Genomic DNA, 23,534 nt, shown 5'->3' on the forward strand with positions numbered 1-23,534 from the left:
CCAATGAAAGGAGTTATGAGGTTTGGTAAGAAAGGGAAACTTAGCCCTAGATTTATCGGACCTTATGAAATTCTAGAAAAGAAAGGAAATGTGGCTTATAAGCTAGCGCTACCCGTTGAGTTGTCCTCTGTTCATCCTGTGTTTCATGTGTCTATGCTTAGAAAGTACATCCATGATGAGTCGCATATAATACCTGTCGATACCGTAGAAATTAAGGAAGGCCTGACTTATGAAGAGGTACCTATAGAAATTCTCGATAGGCAAGTAAGAAAGTTAAGAACAAAAGAATTAGCATCGGTAAAAGTTTTGTGGAGTAATCATGATTCAAAAGAAGCTACGTGGGAGGTCGAGGAAGATATGAGGAAGAAGTATCCTTATTTATTTGAGTAACAAGGTATGTGAACCTAGGTTTGACTTGACATTTATATTTCATTTATATATACAAGTTAGCAAGTGTTTATGTCCTTCTTAGATTATACCTAGTTGTTGTAGTAATTTAGTTTATGCCATAGTATATTTAATTTATTAAAGTGATTTACTTGTGCTAGAGTTGTTGTGCTTTAGATTCTTGTTAGTTATTGTGGTACCTCCTTGCCGGAGTGTGAGTAATTAATTTATGAGCTGTGTATGGTGCCTATGAATGGCATGTTATGGTATATTTGGTTGTTGTTGGTGTAGTTGTGGTATTTATGACAGGGATATTCTTTTGGATAGTCCAATTTACAAGGGAAACTCTGCCGAAATTTTTGAAAATTTAGGGAGTTAGCCAAAATTTTGAGTCCCTTGGAAGAATGAATAGTGCTAAGAAAACTTAAGAGGTTCAAATACTTAAGGGATTATTGTTAGCTTGAGAATAAGGTCCTAGCAACATTCGAGGACGAATGTTTTTAAGGAGGGAAGATTGTAACACTCCTTAAATTTATAAAAGTTTCGAGACACGCTAACTATAGAACTAAATTATTACTATTTTTATTATTTTTATCTTGCCTATAGTGAAATATATATATAAAATTGGATATACAATTAGGAAAATATTAATAATTTTAATATTGTTAATTGTTAAAATTGGGTAATTATTAAATACTAGTTAAGTAAAAAAAAAAGGAAAAACAAATAAAATAACAAAACAAAACAAATGGCTTAAAGCCTTGCATTTAATAGTACGTAATTCATTTTAAAAGGAGGCAGAAGGCAAAAGCCCTGTTCAGAAAAGCAACAAAAAGGTAGAAGCCCTATTTGAATAAACAAAACAAAAGCGGAAAGGAAAAAAAAAACAAAGCAAATACAAGCCTACGAAACAAAGGCAGCCCTGCTTACTCAGGAGGCCACAAAAATATTCTAGGGTTCCTTACAAACCACTAATCCTTGAACTCAGGTATATAAAATTTCTTATTGTCAATTACCCTACAGTAGTATTAGCTAAGAATTGAGTAGTTAATTCCCTTCTTCCTCTATATCATCAATAAATTTCATATTTAGGTGTAGTACTTTAAAACTGATTAAAATATACCGGTTGTTGTAGAATCGATTGTTTGACTGGTATCAATTGGATTGGGACCTACGTATTGGCTCAAGAAATTTTGAGGTGAGTTGATATAACCCTTTACTAAAGTGGTTTAACTCATAAAAGCACGCATACAAGGTATTTGATGAATTGCTTAAAAGAGTTTATCTTTATTTAATTAGAGCGAGTGAGTACCCATTAATTTAGAATTGTTCTAGCAAAAGTTTAGATGATCTATTATGCTATATGTGCTTAAATTTTCAGATTTTTGTGTTGTTCTTATATGCTATTTTCATGTTGAAAATTATGAAGAAGAGAGAATCTTTAGAAATATCATTATATGTTTATTTCATTCTTATGTCATGCTTTACTTTTAAGGACACCAATATGAGCATGTACATAATGTTCTATAAAGAAAAGATTTAGACTTGAAAAGTCACAAGAAGAAGTTTTAGAAAGAAAAGATTTTTGGGGAGTATCCTTTATTCTGAGAAGGGGTCATCGTCCAGGCCGAGGGTCCTGACCAAAGCGTTGACTTCCTGAAACTACTTGTGCCAAAGTAGGGAGCATAAGAGCCGAGGGTCTCGTTGCTGAGAATTTACTTAGCCATGCTAAGGTATGATACATGAGCGCTGAGAACCATGAAGTGAGTGACACCTCGTGGATTGGGCCTATTCGATCAGGTTGGGATCGAACCCGTGCCGATCACACGGTGACTGAGACAGAGTTAAGTCAGGATAGTTGGAACTCCCAAAGTATAAAGTGAAGTATTTTTTTTAAAGAAAGAAAAAGAGAAGAATTTCTTTTAGAATATTCATAAATTGCTATTATGCAATTATTTTAGAATTATTCTTATAAGCTTTATGTTTTACATGCATTTAGAACTTTTGCTCGTAATGTATATGTTATTAAAGTTTCTCCCTCTGTTGTTGAGACTCACTGAGTACAGTGGATGGTACTGACGTTCTCTTTTGGAAAGCTACGTTGGTCTGCGGTACAACGTAGGAACCGGATTTGCAGGCGAACAGGTTACGAGTTAGGACTTCCTTCCCTTCCAGTGATATTGGTGAGCTCCGCTTTTGTTCGTGGAGTATTCTTAGAGTCATTTTCATTTAGCTATTTCTTTGTTTATCTACAGAACTGACCAGGAAATCTCATGTCCTGAGCAGTGCGTCAGTTTATCAGTAGAGGCTTCATAGACATAGTAATTGGGTTGAGATTCATATGTTATTTTATAATAACTTAGCAATAATTCAGTAGTTACAATGAATAAAGTTTTGGAGTTGGTTTATTTAAATATTTCAATTAATCAAGAGTATTTGGTTAGAGTATTGCTTTGTTGCATATAAAGTGTGGAGCTATAATAGATTGAATAAACAGAGATGGTTCGCTCGATCAGGTTCAGTGATCGAGTGCCGGTCTCGGCTTGTTTAGAAAATGGGTCGTGACAATCAATTTAGTGATATCAAATTAATTGAATAGATTATTTACTGGCGTTGGTCATTGAAGTGCAATATTGAGTGGAAGTCAGTCAACCACTGACGGATATAAAAACTAATCACAGTCGAACTTATTCTCAATTTTCTCTTATTATTTGTCCCAAAGGAAAGGAGGAAATAGATGATAGCTGGGATTTGGTGTGTTTCCATGTCAAATTCACTTTCCAGTAGGATGGGAATGCCACAGAGTATGTTACAAGATTAGCGCCAAAGCTCTTAGGAATAATTTTAGAAGGTTAACTACCTCTAATTAAGCACTGTTTATCATCATTTATACTCCTACAGTTATTAGCCATATCTATAAGCCAGGAGTGGAAACTAGAAAATGGCATTAGCAAAACCCTACAGGCAACAAGTCTCATTTACCATGATGAAATGTGCTGAAAACATCAACCTGAATTTCCTATTCTTGACTATATATATATATATATATATATGATATATGCACAAAATGTCAACCTGGTGCTAATCTTTCTGGTCAGTCGTGGCGGCGTTGAATTTTTTATTTGTAAGTTGACTATATGATGAACATGGTACGTAGTCTGAGAAGAGCCCAAAATTTCTAAACATGCTTTCAGGGTTGCTGCAGTATTGAGGTAAATGTCTCTTTTGCTAAAAAACTGAAAATCCTAATCTTTCTAGTTAGTTGTGGTGTTGCATTCATAGTTTGAACTGATTCTCCAAAAAGTAATTTTAAATGTCCTTTGTTTATTGCTTATGCTTTTTAATTGTTGATTTGATTAAAATATACTATTGCTTTAGCTAATGCATAATGGTGACATCATAGAACTTTGTTCAGTTTTATTCTTAAAGAGAGGACAAAATAATGGATTATAATTAGACTAATGTAAACTCTAACAGTAGGAAGAAAATTTGAAGAACCATTCCAACTGGCATATGCTGGGTCATTCGGAAAGAAAGAAATCTGAGATGTTTTAGAGGAAAAAGAGATCATTTACAGAAGCTGAAGTACAGTACTGTGTTCATCTTAATTAACGCAGCAGACATAGGTAATCAAACATCAATCATGAGCCACTGGTCTAATTCCACCTAGTGGCGACTATTGACAAACTGGAGCTTGATCTTTTTGAGGGTTGAAAGAGCATCTTTCATACTAATTCTTGCATCAGGTGTCACCGAAGTGCAGCTCAAAGCTAATTCCATGACAGATAACATACACTGCATCTTTGCGTCGGTTTGTTCATCCCCTGGTTGTACCAGATTTGCATCCACCACCTTATGAATCTCACTTAGAAAAGAATCACTAACCCACTGTCGTATGTTCAAGTCTCCAGTAAATATTTCATCACTTGGTCTCATTCTTGTAAATGTCTCCATCATCATGATGCCAAAACTATATACATCGCAGCTCATGGATACTAAACCATCTTGTCCATACTCTGCAGTCATGGTAGAAAATGATTATAAAGGCTTCCTATCTGACGAGGAACTAAAATTGGGATTATCAATAAAATCTACGGGAAAGAATTGTTTTGGGAATTCTAAGTATATAAGGAAGCTTTAAAAAGTTCTAATACCTGGAGCAATATATCCAATGGTTGCAATTGTCCTAGTTTGTACAAAAGCCTCCCCTGCACCTAACAATTTTGCGATGCCAAAATCAGTGACATGGCCAACCATATCTTGATCTAGCAAGACATTGCTTGGCTTCAAATCACAATGCACCACAGGTGTTGAATAGCCATTGTGGAGATAGTCCATTGCAGATGCAACATCTATCATTATATTTAATCTCTGCAATAAATCCAAGAACAAGTTGTGAGAGTATAGCCATTTATCAAGTGTCCCATTAGGCATGTATTCCAATACTAAGGCTTTGAAGTTAGGGTTGGAGCAACTAGTGATGACTTTGGTAAGATTTCGATGGCGGAGGTTTCTTAGCATCTCACATTCTGTGTCAAAACTTTTGAATGCACCCTCTAATTGCACATTGAATACCTTTGCTGCTAAAAGAGTACCATCCTTAAGTATCCCTTTATAGACCATGCTGAAACTCCCATTAGCAATCAAGTTGCTTTCACCGAATCCTTCTGTTGCTTGTTCAAGTTCATAATAGGAAATTCTTTCATGCCCCTTTACCAATGACACATCTGCTTGACCTGCATTCTTCTTTTTCTTTCGCAATCTTAAAAATACATATGCAAGGGCTAATGCAAGAAAAAGCAGGCCCACTCCCAAAGGGACGTACAAAACCAAGATTGTCTTTTTCCTCTTTGACCTCTTGGTAGATTTGATGACACATTCTTCCTCTTGGTAGAATCACCACACAGAGCATTATTGGACAAGAAAGAATGACTTGTGAAATTTGCGTAAGGACCTCCAGTGGGAATCTCTCCACTGAGTTTATTAAATGAGAAATTCAAGTATTTCAGATACACAAGAGCTTCTAATGACTTTGGAATTTCACCACTAAGATTGTTATTGCACAAATCCAAGTATTCCAAGGCCAGCATTTTGCCAAATGAATCCGGGATAGGCCCGTCTAATCTATTATGTGCTAGAGAAAGTTTGATCAATTTATCAAGGTACCCTAAGATGTTGGGGATCTCACCAGAAAAATCATTTTTTGACAGATCAATGAGTGTTGCAGCCTTTAAATTTCCAATCTCTAAAGGTATTTGCCCACTGAATAAATTGGACGAAACATTGAATTCTATGAGATCTTGAAGGCTCCCTAAGCTTGCAGGTAATCTTGAATACAACCTGTTGTTAGCTAGATAAAGTTTCCTCAAACTGGTAACACTTCCTAAGCATGGTGGCACTGAACCAGAAAAATGATTTCCTGATAAGTCTAATGCACCAAGACTCTTTAAATTGCAGATAATATCTGGTATCAGTCCTTCTATCTTGTTGCTTTGCAGGTAAAGTTCTTGAAGGTTCAACATTCTTTGGATAGTTTTTGGAATATGTCCAGCCAACTCATTGTTTTGCAGACTCATCATTGTCATTCCAGTAAGATTACCAATTTCTTCAGGAATGACGCCCTTCAGTTTACAACCCTGTCCTTCAAAAATTTGCATAGCAGAAAAATTTCCAACTGATGCAGGAAAAACACCGTCCAACGGATTCCGATCAAATTTGAGTATTCTTAGTTTCCTACAGTTTGTGAGTGATGTAAGGAAGCTCAATGCTGAATCACTGAAAAAATTATTACTCCCCAAGTGTAAAATCTCAAGATATTCTAAGTTACCAAGTGATTCAGGAATTGGATCTGTGAAACTATTCCATGAGAGATCAAGTCCTGTGAGTCTTGAAGAATTTGAGATTGAAGACGAGATAAAACCGCTCAAATGATTATTTCTACAAGAAAATTTTTCCAGGTTGGGCAGTCGACAGCCTAAATCTGAAGGTAGAGTACCTGAAAACCTGTTTCCTCCAAGTCCTATGATCTGCAGTTCTGACATGTTGAAAATGCTATCAGGTACGGGACCAGTAAACACATTATTGTATAATGACAGCGCCTGGAGTTTCCTAAGATTACCTAGCTCCGCTGGTATCTCTCCTGTCAAGTGTGGGAAATATATGAGTACCGATTTGCGAGAGAGAGAGAGAGAGAGGGAAGAAAATTTCCGATTCCTTGTAAGGAAATATCATACTACCTTTTAAGTGCAGGTCTCGAAGATCTAATATTGTAAGTGCTGTCAAGTTAGCTAGATTTCTTGGTACAGTTCCAATGAACTGATTGACTGGCAATGACAAGATTTGAAGCTTTCCACATTTTTCTATGTTTGGTGGAATGACGCCCTCTAGGTAGTTAGTTGAGAGGTAAAGCAATTCCAGGTTTGGAAGATGGTCACATATAGCTGTTGGAAGCTTACCGGTAAGATTGTTGTGACTAAGAGCAATAATTTGTATTGTTGTAATGTTAAAGATTGATGGTGGTATAGAGCCAGTAAGATGGTTATGTTGCAGGTCTAAAAAAGTCATATAGTGAACATCACCAAGTTCTCGAGGGATTTCTCCTTCCAGAAAATTTCTCTGTATTCTCAACACTTGCAGCTTTGTTAGGTTGGAAAGGGAAGAGGGGATTTCTCCGAAAAACTGGTTCCCCGAAAGGAGCACAATGCGAAGATTTGGTAACAAACTTAAGAATGTTGGAATGGAACCAGTAAAATTATTGTCTGTCACATTAATCAGTTTCAGCCTTTGCAAATGAGCCAACTCTTCTGGCAACTCTCCACGGAAAGCGTTGTTACTAATGTCGAGGGAAACAAGAAATGAGAGGTTTCCAAGGTGTGGTGGAATAGTACCATGAAGCTGCATACTAGAAATGTCCAAAGCTGCGACTCTATGGTGGCGAGAGCTGCAAGTGATTCCAATCCAGCTGCAAACTGGGCTAAAAGAAGACCAGTTAGTTGCTAAGATGTTAGGATCAACAAAAATGTGAGATTTCAAGGCAACAAGAGCTGCTTCATCAGTGCTGATATTGGGAAACTTAGCCAGTGAAGTATGGTGATGAAGCAGAATGAAAACTGCAAGAGCAAAGACAAGATTGCAACTTGTGCCCATAACTATAACAGGCAGGCTTCTCTGTTTCCTAAAACAAGAATGGTCAAGGCAAAACAATGACCTTAGTGTTGGAAAAATTGATTATGGAGAATAGGAGTTAGCTTAGGCATGTCAAAGACACTGTGCTTAAGATATTTCGCTCACATCGTGGTGAATAAAATTAGCCATATCCCCAAAATTCAACAATCTCTTCTAGTATAAAGAGCAGAAACATCAAAGATTAATCAAAAGAAAATCCAGCACAATAACAGAAATTAGAAGAAAATTTTTACTTCTTTCACACACTCCTCAAAGTAACACATAGGAAAACATATATAGTCCAAGGATCTTTAAGTTCTGATGTTAAGCAACGTTAAGAAGAATATTAAAAGTCATTCAAAAACTATTCAAATGGGTGTTATAAAATAAAAGCCATTAAGGATAACAAAATGGTCAAATTTGACTTTGTCAAAAGATTAACTTAAGGAATCCCATAATAGCTAGTAAATGGTCAGATTCAATTTGTTAAGATTGAATTCAAGCTTATCAATCATCCGTTACAAATATTAAAGAAATATATTCAAAATAATTAGTGTAATAAAAACCCATTAATATAATTTTAAAAGAATGAGCCTAGACATCAACCTGAATATTTCTTTTTGAGTTGTCAAAATTATTTTTCTAACACTTAGATGATTTAATTAATGATATCAATTAAATTCATAGGATATCAATATAATGTTGTTAGTCTCCGCACTGTTTTTCGGTTAAGACTTCATAATGTCAATTTTAAATACTAATTCTGTAAAGATAATCTTTGCAGGGCCCAAAAGGACAAACAAATGACGACAGGAAGAAAATGTCAAAGTAAACTGGAAAATGGCATTGGCGACCCTACAGCCACATACAACATAGCTAGAATAATATTTACAACGATAGGAACTGTCACTAATTAAAAAGCATAGGTTATCTTAATTAATCTAAAACTTTTCTCCTATGTGTCGAGCACTATTGTTCACAAAATTAAACTACGACCTTTAAGATCGTGATGACACCTAGTTCCTAAGACTGTGTAAGCCTATCACATAGTAGAAAGTCTCTTGAGAGTGGGTATCTCGATTGTGGTACTTTTGGGGTGATTAAGAGAGCATTCACCGGCTTATGAGCCTTAGGGCGATGTGATTTATGCTAGGGTCTCGTGTGATGAGTCTTGGTTGAGGATTGTGGTATTATGGCAAGGAGAAGTATCGATTTGAAGGTAATTCAGAAGGAACTAGAATAAATAGGACAACATGGTAGTAGGTTGGATCGGAATGGATGCGATTGGCTCTTTTGGTCTTTATGAGGTAGTGAGTTTCTATAGGTATTTTGTGGTGGTACTCTTGGGTTTTGGTGGCCTGCGTGGCTTGGTTGCGTTAGAGAGATTCAGTTATGATGGTTTAGTTATGTGCAAATGGGTTCGGAGAGTTCTCGATGGTTTCTACCACGATTTGAGATGTATATTTTCTACTGGCGTGAGAAGCATGTGATGTATAGTGATTTTCTCCGGATGAAATCAAATGAAAAGTTCTTGGCTAATTGAGTGAGTAGTTGCTTGTGACTCGGAGTGGATTACGAAGTTCTTGTATTTTTTGTATGATGGCATAGTATATGCAGTGTGTTGTGTAGGATTGAGATTTGCATGTGTATGATCACGGGGAGGTCATGAGTCCTTAGGCAATATGGACAGTTTCAGATGACTAGGTAAATAACATTACTACTTGGTATGGCTTGATGAGAGTATACATTTCATAAGGGGGGATGCGTTTTGATTTATGGATACTTCATTGGTATTGCAGCACTGATGGGTTTTCAATGTCATGGCCTTATGTTTCTTATGTTTTGATGATCTAACAAACTTGTTGTGAAGAACTAGATAAAGAACCTGGCCCACAGGGTATACATTTCATGTGACTTCGTCGAAGTTTGAAATCAACAAATGGATGAACGACCATATGGAGGAACACAACAGGGAACTGGTGATTTGGTTCCTCAGGGTTCTCCGACACAAGCACAAGACAGTGACTGTGCGCAAACATTATAAAGAGAAACACAACAAAGACCTGGTCTCTTAGGGTTCTCTGACAGAAGTACAAGTAAAATGAACAGCTAGAACATAGCAGAAGAAAGTGACCATCTAGTAACCGTCACAGAAGAGGAATACAACTAGGAACTGGTCCGTTGGTGTGTCCTAACAGAAGTACAAATCGACTATCCATCTGGAACGCAATTGCCCAGAAGTGGCTGTGCAGACAGTACATCAGTCGCTTCTCATTGGGAAGAAGCGTACACCAAGAGTTAACAGCACTATCTATTGTGATATCTTTTGTGATGAAACAACCTGGTGCAAGACACACCATTTGTACATTCAGTGATATTCTCTCAAGCAACAACAATATTCATCTGGCATTGAAGTCACTGGTGTGTCAAGAATAAGAAGACAACTCCACTAAGGATCAATTTCTTAATGAGTTTATGTACATCCGTAGTTGAGTTGTAATCTTATTACTTGTTCGTCATTGTAATTCCTAGTTTGCTTTCTTAGAAGCATTATCTTAGGAACAAACTAAAATTCGTAAACTTCTGAGTTTACGTTGTGACTAGGGATAGTCATAAGTTTAAAGCCTTTGTAACTATAATAGTTATAGAATGACTTGTGGTGGGTACATCATAAATTAGTTGAAGTCTTTGCAATAGGGTTTTTGCAAAGTGGCTTGTAATAGGGAGATTGCAAGTTAGTGAAGTTAAAAGCCTACAAAAGTAGGCCGTGGTTATTTTATCCCCTTGTGTGGGATTTTTCCACCTAAAAATCCCTTGCCTTCTTTACTTTCAGTCTTTACAGCATTTTAAGCATCATCTCATATAGGACCAGGTACTCTATAGTTTGGTGGACTCATATAAACTATCAATTAGTATCAGAGCAAGGTTTTTCCTATAAGGCTAACACCTAGGAAGGATTTTCAATGGCTGCTCCACCAAACTTCGAAGAAGGACAATTAACCTATAGACCTCCCAGATTCAATGGTCAATACTATGACTGGTGGAAGACCCACATGCATGATTTTATGATGGTAGAAGATTCAGAATTGTGAAACATCATTTGTGATGGTCCACATGTTCCCATGAAGAAGCTTGAAGAAACATGACCAATGGTGCCGAAAGGGAGAAAAGAGTACAACGACATTGATAGAAAAGATGTAGAAAAGAACTATCGTGCCAAGAAAATCTTGATGTGTGGCATAGGACCTGATGAGTACAACAGAGTCTCAGCTTGTGATACTACCAAGAAATATGGGAAGCATTGCAAACATCACACGAAGGAACTACTCAGGTCAAACAGTCCAAGATTGACATGCTCACCAACTAAATATGAGCTCTTTAGGATGAAGGATGATGAGTCCTTACAAGATATGCACACCAGATTCACCTCCATCATAAATGAGCTTCACTCACTTGGAGATGTCATTCCCAAAAACAAGCTTGTAAGGAAAATCCTTAGTGTTCTACCTGGGTCTTGGGAAAGTAAGGTAAATGCCATCACTGAAGCTAAATATCTACAAACTCTGACTGTGGATGAGTTGATTGGTAATCTGAAGACATACGAGATGAAAAGAAAGAAAGACAGTGAAAGAAGAGAGCCCAAGAAGGAAAAGAACTTGGTACTTAAGGCTGAAAGCAGCGACTCAAGTGATAAAGATAGTGACATGACCTATATTACTAAGAGATTTCAAAAGATGGTTCGAAGAAATGGTGGTATACCAAAGTGGGGTAGTTCAAGTAAAATAAGGAACAACGATCTCTATCACAGATGTGGAAAGTCAGGGCATTTCATCAAAGACTGCCCACTCGCGAAATAGGAGCAATACAAGCAAAATCTCGACAAAGCAGGAAAAAGGAATCTGGTTCCAGATAAATGATTCAATCGAAAAAGTGCTACTGACAATATTGTTAAGCAGGCTCTTGCTGCTTGGGGAGACTCCTCGAGTGAATCCGAAAGGGAATCAGATGCAGAAAATAGTTTCATGATGGCAGTGGAAACTAAAGCAATAAAGTACGATTTACTGTTCGCGCTGATGGCTCAGTCAGATGATGATGATGAAGAAGATGAAGACGATGAGGTAAACTTCAGGGATGTTCAGAGAAATCTGAAATCCTACTCTTCTAAGAAGCTAAGGTCATTATCTAATGTCCTAATTGATGCCTATTATAGCCTTATAAATGATAAAGAGATCCTGACCATAGAACTAGGAGAGGCCAAATAATCTAGAGATGATCTAATGGTCTGTGTAGTGAACTTAAATGAGACCGTAGATAATCTTGAAAAAGAAAAGGAAGCCTTGAATGAAAGAATAACTAGTGTAGAAAATAAGAGAGACGATCTCATGGTAGTAGTTGTTGATCTAAAAGAAACAATAGAAGGTCTTAACAATGAGAAACACACCTTAGAAGAAAAAATTGCATTTACTGAAGAAGAAAGGGATGACCTATTAGTAATATGCACTGATCTAGAGGAAACCATTGAGGGACTCAATAGAGAACATAGGAATGTAGTCTTGGGAAAGGGAAGGAAGTAGCCAGTGAGACTCACATCATGCTTGAAAAAGAGTTAATTGTTGTGAAAACCAGTCTCTATAGTGAACTCGAGAAGAATCAACAACTTCAAGCTGAATTGGAGAAAGTAAGAAATGATCTTGAGAAATCACTGAAGTGGACTTGGTCCGCAAATGTTGTCACTGCCATGTATCTTAACATTAGTGGGAACAAGCAGGGCATCAGGTTCCAAAAGGAGAAAACTCCTTACAACCCTCACAACAAGTATGTCACTATACCTGATAGCTGGCTATGTACCCACTATGGGAACAATAGGCATTTTAAAGAAAATTACCAGGCTAGGGTTCAGTCTACTCAGAAAAACAAAGTGTTTACTGATAAAGTGACTACTAACAAAGGACCAGGTACCACTCGCAAGAAGTGGATGTTGCCTGCATAGAATAGGAAAGCCCTCATTCATCCTTTCTATCATAATAAAGGACCCAAACTAGTTTGGGTTCCTAAATCTAACCTTTGATTTGTATGTGCAGGGAACAATGGGAGGAAGCGGACTGCGATGGACTATGGTATGTGGATGCTTAAAAGCACGCAACTGAAAAACATCATGAATCTCTTCCCACTGAAAGCCCTGCAGGAAGGCAATGTATCTTTAAAAAGGAAGCAGAGGGTACATTCTCAGTAAATGAAAAGTTGGAAAGGTTCTTTTGGCACTCAGGTGGGAACGTGTACTATGTGAATGGCCTGAAAAGTGCAAACACCAATCTGATAACTGGCCAAGTGGTCTCAGTGGACAAAGAAAACAAGAACATCCACTGCGATTATGAATCTCCATAAGCTGGTGGTATGATATGGGTGAAGTCGCATGAAGGATTGGTATATGCAAACTTCTCACCTCCAAATAAATTAACTTAGCAGGATCTGGTCCGTGGTCTGCCAAACTCAAGAGTCACCTGGACATGGGTTCACAAAACAAAGAAGAAGACTCTCGAGGTGTTAATGGTTCTTGCCAAAGGGATTCAAACAAAAAAGGGGGAGAAGGGATCATGCACAATTTCTCAACACCAAGGATTCCATAGCAAAATGGTATTGCTGAAAGAAAGAACGGAATTGGAAAATGTGGCATGGATGATGCTCATCGACTATGGAATCGCCAAGAAATTTTGGGCAAAGGCCGTAAATACTACTTCTACTTGGTGAACAGGTGCCTGATCAGCTCCTTCCTGAATCAAAACCCACCATGAGCTGCCAAATGGAAGAAAATGCCCTCTTGAATAAAAGACAACCTATCTGAGAACCATCTCGACTGAAAATGACATGCTCTTGACAACAGGAAGGATCAGCTTGAGAAGTTCAATGCAAAGGACGAACGAAGGAATCCTTCTGGGGTACTCTCCACAAAGCAAGTCCTCAAAGTCTCCAACAAAGGGCACACTAAATGGAAGGACGTGCTCATGGGGTATTCAACAAGACACCTCTTCTAGCCAAGGAAGAAACAATGATGATCAATCTGATAAACTAACTCGTGTCCTTGGGAAATGACTGAGGCTTCAAATAGGGATGATGATAAAATGAGTAAGATGAAGGTGACTGACAAAAGACAATGCAACATCATCCTCCACATCTCACAAGGAACCTGGTACTTCATATACTACCATTGAAGCTGAAGGAAGAGTAGAGATGCATCTCATGGCATTCCACAAGCAACAAAACACAAATTGTGGGGAAATCAAATTAACCTCTAAATCTCCCCTACCAATCAAGCTTCAGTCTCAAATTGGAAACACGAAGGCCCATCTACGTGACAAGTCAATCACCTTCCTTTATTCTAGAGTTAGATGAGTATTCAAAAAAAAATCTTTTTCTTTAGTCCCTTCTATATCTCCACTCCTGAATAGAATCCAAAGTGTAAGTCCATAGGAATCCTACTTGAAGGCTACCCACAGAAGTTTGAGATACCTTAAGGGAACTCAGGACCTGGTCCTGTGTTACCCCTCAGGTGACAATATTTTTAATCCTGTTGGGTATGATGATGTTAACTATGCAGGTTTTTCGGTGGAAAGGAAAAGCACTTCTGGAACGATTTAGTTGTCATGATTCATGCATTATACTTTGGGAAACAAGGAAGTAGAACTCACTAACCCCGTCAACAACTGAAAAAGAATCTCAAAGCAAGAGGACCAAGCACATTGAGGGGTGAGATTATCTTCTGAGGGTCAAAATAAAGAAAAGTTTGATCTGTGGAAAGTCTTGCAGAACAGAAGATCAAATTCCAGATATCAATATCAAAGCCTTGAGTAGAGAACATTCTGGATCAAACAAGGTGAAGAGGGGGTCATAAAGAGTCTAATGAAGAACCTGATCCTCCATCAGCTAGATATGCAAGACACCATCAGGTAAAGTTAGCTAAAGTATTTTCTAACCAAGCCTAACTTACATCAATACCGTTTTAGGTAAACACGTATGATGATCATAGAAGCTAAAGGTACAGTTATGAACTATGAGAGAAGAGCTGCTAAAACCTTTTTCAAAATATTATTCTGGCATCAGGTTCCTGTACCTCAGGTTAGTAGTAATGTGTTTATTCTGCATGCCTTCTCAAAAAAATGTGTTTAACAAAATTAACTCAACTGCCACATCGTTCGACTTTTCAAAGTCTGCATGACATTTCTTGTCTTTCAAATTCCTTCATCCCCTCTGCACGGTAACACTTTCTAACAAACCTATCGCCGTTTTCAGAACTATTCAGAACCTGTTTCTCTCTCTTTCTCATCATTAGCCCTTCTTCCAATAAAACTCTCTTTCTCACACGGCAAGTTATGGACATTCATCTCCTTTGTATAGCTGGGATCTTTCTTCATCTCTCTCTCACTTTACTCATTTACCAAGTACTCCTCTAATGGCGATTGATCAATCGTCTCCTTCTCCCACCATTAACACTGCTCCCACTTCCTTATTATCCTTGAAATCATCCCTAGAGCTTCACTATTTCGCGCCTTCCACTACCTTACCCACTCCTGGCTCCTCTTCAGTTCCTACAATTTTCCCTTTTCCGATAAATCCTGTTTACCATCATTTTGAAAACCCTATGTCTAGTCACTCCTATGATCTCATCAAAGAACACTCAGGAGGTTTTACTCCTCAAGTGTTAGAAGCCCATGGGAATGATCCTGATTAGTATCTGAACTCCTCTATGTTGGACTTTGTGACTCTTAAAGAATCACCAGAAAAAGAAGAAGTGCATAACATCATGGCTATAGCTGTTGAGAGTTTGATGAATGAAGGGGCATATCTCTCGTCCGAGTACCGGGGGGAAGAAGCTCCATTCCTAGGAGATATAAGAACCACAACACTTCTCGAGTCTTTGGCTCATGAGATATTCTCAGAAAAACCTTCTGATGAACCTGATTCTCTTCCATGCAAACTCACTCCTGCACCTCCTGATCACTCCAAACTCGTAGAGTCTTTCTCCAAATCTCCCACTATTAGGTCACAGCAGCAAGAGAGTTTTGAATCCACATTGTAGAAAAGTAAGAGGAGTGTCAAGACAAGGAAAAAAAGAAAAATGAATCCAAGGGATTTTTTCACTAATAAGAGTATATCAGTAAATCGGATTGACAAAGAAGCTCCAAGGGAACCTGGTTCCTTAGTACAACAATCTATGAAAGCTTAAAAGTCTATAGAAAAGGCCTCCGATGAAACTATTGATGAACAAAACGGGTCATCCGTGAAGGACAGCAACAAGTCTAAATGGAGTCACACTGAGCTAGCCATGTCTAAGGACAATACTATGGGGATAACAAGCTGGAAAGGATAGTCTATTGAAGGGTCTAGCAAACGAAAACCGGAAACTATTAAAGAAACGGGTTCACTAAGGCCCATACCCTGTGATAGTAGTCTTTGGCAGCAGAGATTAAGAACTCAGAAAGTGTTGTGGGGTTGTACATTTGATCCAGCAATTTCGGAGATGGCAGGCATGAGACAAATTCTGGAGATTGTGGAATTTCAATAATGGGAACACTTGTTTGAAGGGAGCATGCCTCTGGTGTACAAAGATGCAGTACAAACTTTTTATGCATCTCTTTTCACTATTGAGGGGGATCACATTTGTGCGCTCATAAATGGAGTAGACATTGTACTCGACGCTTCAACACTGGGAAAGGTTCTCAAAATTCCGTGTGAAGGTATGCCCTCAGTTAAGGGTGTCTGTAGTGTGAACTTTAGGAGAGCTATCATGAAAGAGCAAGCTATTCAGCAGGGGGAACAGGTGCATAAGAAGGTATTGCTTCCTGAGTATCAGCTTCTCTTTGAACTGGTCAATAAAGTGCTCTTACCTCATTCTGAGAGGCGATCTATTGCTACAAAATCGGATATGTTCTTAATGGAAGTGCTTGATGAGTTTGTTCCAATAAATTTGCCAGCGACCATAATAGATCATATGCAAAATGTGGAAAACTTCAAAGGTGGGAATCATGGGCTACCATATGGCTTTCTCCTCACTCAAGTGTTCAGATTCTACAAGGTCCCCTTGGGGAATCCCAGAGTAGGCACCCACAAGCAGACCTTCTCTAAGACCACTTTAGAAGAATGTGAATGTGTAGAAAGAGTTGGTGGAAGCATCTCGACCATTTCTCAGCTGATCAACGCTCAAAATGTAGCTTCTGAAGAGATCAGAAGGTTGAAGGCTCGAAATGCCATACTAGAAACTCAGCTCAGTCAAGCAGCTAAAGGACTTGAGTCTATCAATGAGGAAGTTGCACGACTGACAAAGGAAGATGATAAACTTTGGGCACAATTACTTGACACACAACTGTCTGCAAATGCTCGACTGGACCTGGTTCTCAAAACCATTGTTGTTTCTTCCTTCAAGCCTCCTTCTTCTAGTGTCCCCTAGGATCCTCTTAGTGTCTAACTATTTTTGCTCCAAACTTTTGTGGCTGCTGTTTTATTTTTGTTTGCTTTTTGTGTGATGGCATGCTGATATTATCCATTACTGCTCTTGACTTGCTCAGTCCAATGTAAACATTAACAAAACAGCTCCCCTTTTTGCGTGTACAATGCTGTGTTCCTCTCGCTTTTATTTTCTGTCATGTTATGTCCACATATATGGCATGAGCTAGCTATGTTAGACTTCTTTATGCTAATTACTTACTTGTGCTCTTTTTGATGATGCCAAAAGGGGGAAGAATATTGTTAGAAGATTTCAAGTGAGTGGAGGAGCTCTGAGATTAAGGGGGAACCAGTTCCTGGAAAATCTGAAATTAAGGGGAAATCAAAACAAAAAAAAGATCTGAGATTAAGGGGGAACTATGTGTAGTTCTGGTATCTTATCTGGTTATTTCTGCTCTAAACTAATACTATCCATGCCTAAGTTTGTCATCATCAAAAAGAGGGAAATTGATGGGTTTTCAATGTCTCGGCCTTATGTTTCTTATGTTTTGATGATCTAACAATCTTGTTGTGAAGAACCAGATAAAGAAACTAGCCCACAGGGTATACATTTCATGTGACCTGGTCGAAGTCTGAAATCAACAAATGGATGAACGACCACAGGGAGGAACACAACAGGGACCTGGTGATTTAGTTCCTCAGGGTTCTCTAACACAAGCAAAAGACAGTGACTGTATGCAAACATTATAAAGAGAAACACAATAGGGACCTGCTCTCTTAGGGTTCTCTAACAGAAGTACAAGTCAAATAAACAGCTGGAACGTAGCAGAAGAAAGTGACCATCTAGCAACTGTCACAGAAGAGGAACACAACTAGGACCTGGTCCGTTAGTGTGTCCCGACAGAAGTACAAAGTCAACTATCCAGCTGGAATGCAACTTCCCAGAAGTGGCTTTGCAGACAGTACAACAGTCACCTCTCATTGGGAAGAAGCATACACCAAGAGTTGACATCACTATCAATTATGATATCTTTTGTGATAAAACAACCTGGTGCAAGACACACCATTCTTTGTGCATTCAGTGATATTCTCTCAAGCAACAACAGTATTCATCTGGCATTGAAGTCACTGGTGTGTCAAGAATAAGAAGACAACTCCACTAAGGATCAGTTTCTTAATGAGTTTATGTACATCCGTAGTTGAGTTGTAATCTTGTTATTTATTCGTCATTGTAATTCCTAGTTTGCTTTCTTAGAAGCATTTTCTTAGGAACAAACCAAAATTCGTAAACTTCTGAGTTTATGTTGTGACTAGGGATAGTCATAAGTTTAAAGCCTTTGTAACTAGGAGAGTTATAAAGTGGCTTGTGGTGAGAGCATGATAAGTTAGTTGAAGTCTTTGTAATAGGTTTATTGCAAAGTGGCTTGTAATAGGGAGATTGCAAGTTAGTGAAGTTAAAAACCTACAAGAGTAGGTCGTGGTTTTTTGATCCCCTTGTGTGGGATTTTTCCACGTAAAAATCCCTTGCCTTCTTTACTTTCAGTCTTTACAGCATTCTAAGAATCATCTCATATAGGACCAGGTACTTTATAGTTTGGTGGACTCATATAAACTATAAGGCACTCTCCTAGTTGATCGACTGCTGGTGTTTAAATTTTGCTTTGTGGCACAGCAGAATTATAGAAGTATTCCTCGCGGGATTATCATGTATGAAAGATGTGTTAGACATTCAGTCGGTGGAGTTGGGATCAGATATGGTGATTCATATGTTCTATGGATTTGGAGACTGAGAGCTCTCAAGAGCAGATTATTGCATGGTTGTGGACTGTGAAATGTGGTCGAAGATAGCCAGGTAATAGTATGTATTATGATTCAGTCATTGTGGACTTTCGGAGGATTATTTATCTATTTGTGGGTGACCAGAGTTGATTTGGGGGTCCATTGGTAGGCCTAATTAGGATGTGTATTCTACAACGAGTCAGATTGGTTGGCTCCATACTGCTATTGCTGAGGGATGTGCCATTTGGTTGTTGTTGAGTATATTCGTGTTCTGAAATGATTTATAAGTTACTTTTCTATACCACGAGGAGTTGTGATTCGTTGGTTATATGCACATATGGTGCGGTTCTATTTGAGCTTTATAGCAAAATTTGAGTGAGATGAGTATTTGGGTATTGCATGATTGATTGTGTGTTGGCTATGTTCTTTCCTAATTATGGTATTGTGTTATTTTCTCTCCGTGGTTATGGTAATGCACTTTGGGTTCTTGATGTCAAATTTTGCATGGTTATTGATTTTGAGCAGGGTGGCTCGAGGTACATAATATGGACCAGCGTTTGGATGGGTCATGCATTGTAGCGGAGTTATGTTGAGGCATGATCCTTTGTGTTATATTTAGGTATTTTGGTTATATGGTGTGTGATAGGTTCTTAGCAGTGCTTTTTGGCGGTATCTGTTGAGCGTGCGAGATAGTTCCTTTGTCTAAGTCATTTTCGATGATTGAGTACATTTGGAATGTTACTTATTGGTGCACAAACTATACAGGTCGTGGCTTTAGATTGTATAGATGTGTCATGTCACTAGAATGACCGTGTTGGACGTGATGAGGTCATTGGGCCTAGAATGGGTGTTATCGGATCTGATTGCAGTATATTTGGAAGGATATTGTTGCTGATCGGCTTAGAAATTTTCTTTAGTTCCTATTGAAGGAGAAGGAGTTCCACAATTGATTGATCTGATGAATGGTTATGAGTTTCTGTATGTTTCTTTCATCATCAGCAATACACAAAAGTTTTAGAATGAGGTTTTGTTTGACATGAGGTGTATTACCGGTATTAGGTTATTCTGAGCAACTATTATGATCAGAAATTTTACTACGAGTATACGAGTCATGTGGTATGTTGGGTGATTACATCTTGGGTTGTGGTTATGACTTGATATAGCTTGTTCAGGCTTATACAATGTATAGATGGGAGATTCTGATCTTAAAGATGATATTAGAAGTGGAAAACTTGGTTCCAAGGTTTATGGGCTAGGATGGATTGTGGAATTTCAGTTGCATTGTGTTATCGGACCTATATGAGATAGGGTGACGGGGGATCACCCCCGGGGTATGTGCATGGTAAGGTTACACAGTGGTTTGATGGCTTAGGAACAACTCTTGGCACGTTCGAGGACGAACGTATATTTAAGTGGGGGAGAATGTAACGACCCGATCGGTCGTTTTGAGCATTTGTATTTCGCTCGGTAGTTTAGGGGCACGAGTAACTCTGTATGCTGTATTAGGACTTGTGTGCAAAATTTGAGTTAATTCCGAGTTGATTTGATATGTTTTGACGCGGGTTTTTGGAAGTTGAAAGTTCGAAAGTTCATTTAGTTTGATTTGAGGTGCGTTTCGTCGTTTAAATATTGTTATGTGTGTTTTGAGGCCTCGAGTAGGTCCGTATTATTATATGAAACTTTTTGATATGTTTAGACGGGGTCCTGAGAGGCTCAGGTGAGTTTCGGATAGGTTTGGGTTGTGTTGCGCTCGTTTTTCTTATGTTTCGACGTCGTTTCTTCAAGCATAAATGGTACCACATTGAACAAATGAGCTCCGATTTCTGTTTTTATTAAAGCATTAGATCTGTATCGTAATTACGGAGCCATAGCAAAAAGAATCATCAAATTTGGACATCGTATGAGGATTTTATGATCATTTTACTAAGAATTAGGTTGCCAGATTTTTTTTAGATTAATTACGAAATTGCCACTGCTGCGTATTTAAAAATCTGCACTATTTCTAAATATTGAAACCAACATATCTCCTTCAATATAAGGTCAAATGGAGTGATTCAAGACCCTAACTTGACTAGAATTTCATAAGAAATCCATTGGAGGTATCAAAAGTGAGTTTCGAGATCTTTTGACATAAGAAACGAGGCAGAATTGTGTTAAAACGAGGGTTTTGTGCATTTAATATATTTTGAGTTGGGGAGCTCGGAATTATGCAATTTTTTAAGGTGTTTTTCAGCACATGAATTGGGGTAAGTGCTCTCTACTCGGTTTTGGTTATATTTCATGAATCTATCTTCGATTTTAGCTTTTGGTTGATGAATTTTAAAGAAGAAATTAGAGGTTTTGGCCTAAAGTTTCATAATATGAATTTTTGAGTTTTGAACACCGATTCGGAGTCGGATTTGAGTGAAACTAGTATGGTTGAACTCGGAATTGAATGGGTTGACGGATTTTGTGAGTTTTGTTGTGTTCCGAGGTGCGGGCCCGGGTTGGGCTTTTTGGCTAATTTTGGACTTTTGATTAAAGATTCGATCTTTTTCGATTGAGATTGGTTTCTTTAGTATTGTTTGATGTATTTGGGTTGTTTTTGATTAGTTTCGAGACATTCGAAGGTCGGAGCGCGTGATGAGATTCTTGGAGCATCGCTTGGCTTGCTCAGTATCGGAATTGGCTTGTTTAAGGTAAGTAACTCTTCTAAACTTAGTGCTGAGGATATAAAACCCTACAATACGTGTTATGTGGTTGCTATTGAGGTGATATACATGCTAGGTGATGGGCGTGTGGGTGTGCACCCTGTGAAATGGGACTCTGTTGTTCCCATGGCCCTGTATAGTGGCCCTATTTTGTTGATATTTGTGTTTTCACCATGTGATAAAGTAATTGAGCTGTCAATCATGCTAAACATCATGTTTAGACTTCATGCTGATATTGTTTGTACTCATAGTGGTTATTTATGGTTGTCATCTCACTGATTTCTATTGATATTTTTGTAGTCAGTCACATTCACGCATTCATATCATATCTCAGTCTCAGTTGTTGTTATTGATACATCATATCCTTGTTGTCGGGATAGATTCATGACATTGTGTGCCTGTGAGTGAGACTAGAGAGATTGATGACTGAGTGAGGCCGAGGGCCTGAGTAAGAGTGACATTTTTAAGATCAGATTGCATGCCGTAACATATTATATCTATTATACTTTATGGGATCGGGCTGCATGCCACATCGATATACTGATTATATATATGTTATGTATCAGGCTGCACATCGCAGCGATATTGGGTCAGGCTGTACGCCGCAACGATATAGCGCTTGGGCTGAAGGAGACCCTCCGAATTCTATACACCCCCAGTGAGCGCATTCGACTATATATATATATATATATATATATATATATATATATATATATATATATATATGCACGTCGCAACAGTTATTTTGCACCGTTGAGTGATTTAGTGTGCTGAGTATTGAGCTTCGTGAGAGAGGATGCGATGCAATGAGATTGAGTACTCTGAGAGTGTGAGTACATGCTTCAGCTCTGAAATACATGGCATTTACATGCGTACATGACATTTAGATATAGAGATGCATTTTTCCTCATGCTAAATAGCATCACATCATTCATGACTTATTATACACATTGATATCTGGGTATGGAGAGGCACTTTATACTTGTTATTTGAAAAGAAAATAAAATATTTTATTTATTGTGAAAAGGATATTTGAAAAATTACAGTTTTCAAACTTACTCGTACTTTTGGCATTTTTCGGTGATAGATTTGGGATTTTCTTTCACTGAGATATTTGAAAAGCATGACCATTTTTTGGAACTGTGAACGAGCTGAGTATATTACTTTTGAGATATCTCTTTTATAATTGCATTTATGTTGTTATGAACTGTTGTGGAAAATATTAGCATTGGACCCGATCCTGTGTTAGCTCGTCATTGCTTTCAACCTAAGGTTAGGTCTGTTACATACTCAGTACATGAGGTCGGTTGTACTGATACTACACTTCTGTATATTGCGTGCAGATGTCGGTTGCTGTTGTTGTTGTGCTCGATTGTTGCAGGACTTGAAGATGTACCGGCGTTCCTGTTATAGCTGCCTCCTTTGTTCGAGGTAGCCTTAGCTTATAAAACTCTGTTTATATACTTTTCAAATAGACTATGTATTTCTTTCATTTTCGATTTGTAAACTCTATTCTTAGAAGCTCATGATTTGTGCTACCAGTCCTTGGAATGTATATAGAATTTAGTAAATTTATTTTTGTTTAATCGACTTAATAAGATTATTGAAATTGGATAGCTTTAGTTGGCTTACCTAGTGGGATGGGTTAGGTGCTATCACGACTGGTGGATTTTGGATCGTGACAGTGACATTAGTAGTCATGTTTATCTTTCTTGCGTTATAAACTCCTGAACCTTGTTATCATGATTGAACTATTGGACCCTTGGAATTGCAAGCTCTACAACATTACTTTATCGTACTAACTTCTAAGTTTAAGTTATGTATAAAAACTTTGCTGTAAAAAATTTAAAGAACACACTAGCATAAGATAAGCATGCTCCTATCTTAATTTATTCCTTTTCATACCATTTGATTATCCGATTTTGATGGTCATTTTACCATTTGCAAAATTATAATATCCTCACTCAAAAACTAACATGTACTACGAGCAAGTAATTAGGTAATTCCGAAAGGGTTATTTTCACTCTACCTGTTGTTATCCCTTTACCCTCCGTTATGATTGGGTAAATTCTTTGC

At 38.0% G+C, this 23,534-nt stretch overlaps 1 long non-coding RNA gene and 1 pseudogene across 1 annotated transcript; one reads left to right on the forward strand and one right to left on the reverse strand.

Moving 5' to 3' along the window:
* Positions 1-1,026: 1,026 nt before the first annotated feature.
* On the forward strand, positions 1,027-7,711 carry LOC142179526 (uncharacterized). Its single transcript, XR_012707955.1, has 5 exons — positions 1,027-1,375; positions 1,523-5,710; positions 5,886-6,373; positions 6,446-6,844; positions 6,937-7,711. It is a non-coding gene; the product is annotated as an uncharacterized LOC142179526 (long non-coding RNA).
* LOC107824454 (uncharacterized) lies at positions 3,938-7,533 on the reverse strand (annotated as a pseudogene).
* Positions 7,712-23,534: the final 15,823 nt, after the last annotated feature.

The sequence above is a fragment of the Nicotiana tabacum genome, chromosome 3 (assembly GCF_000715075.1).
Source record: "Nicotiana tabacum cultivar K326 chromosome 3, ASM71507v2, whole genome shotgun sequence".
Taxonomy (NCBI): domain Eukaryota; kingdom Viridiplantae; phylum Streptophyta; class Magnoliopsida; order Solanales; family Solanaceae; genus Nicotiana; species Nicotiana tabacum.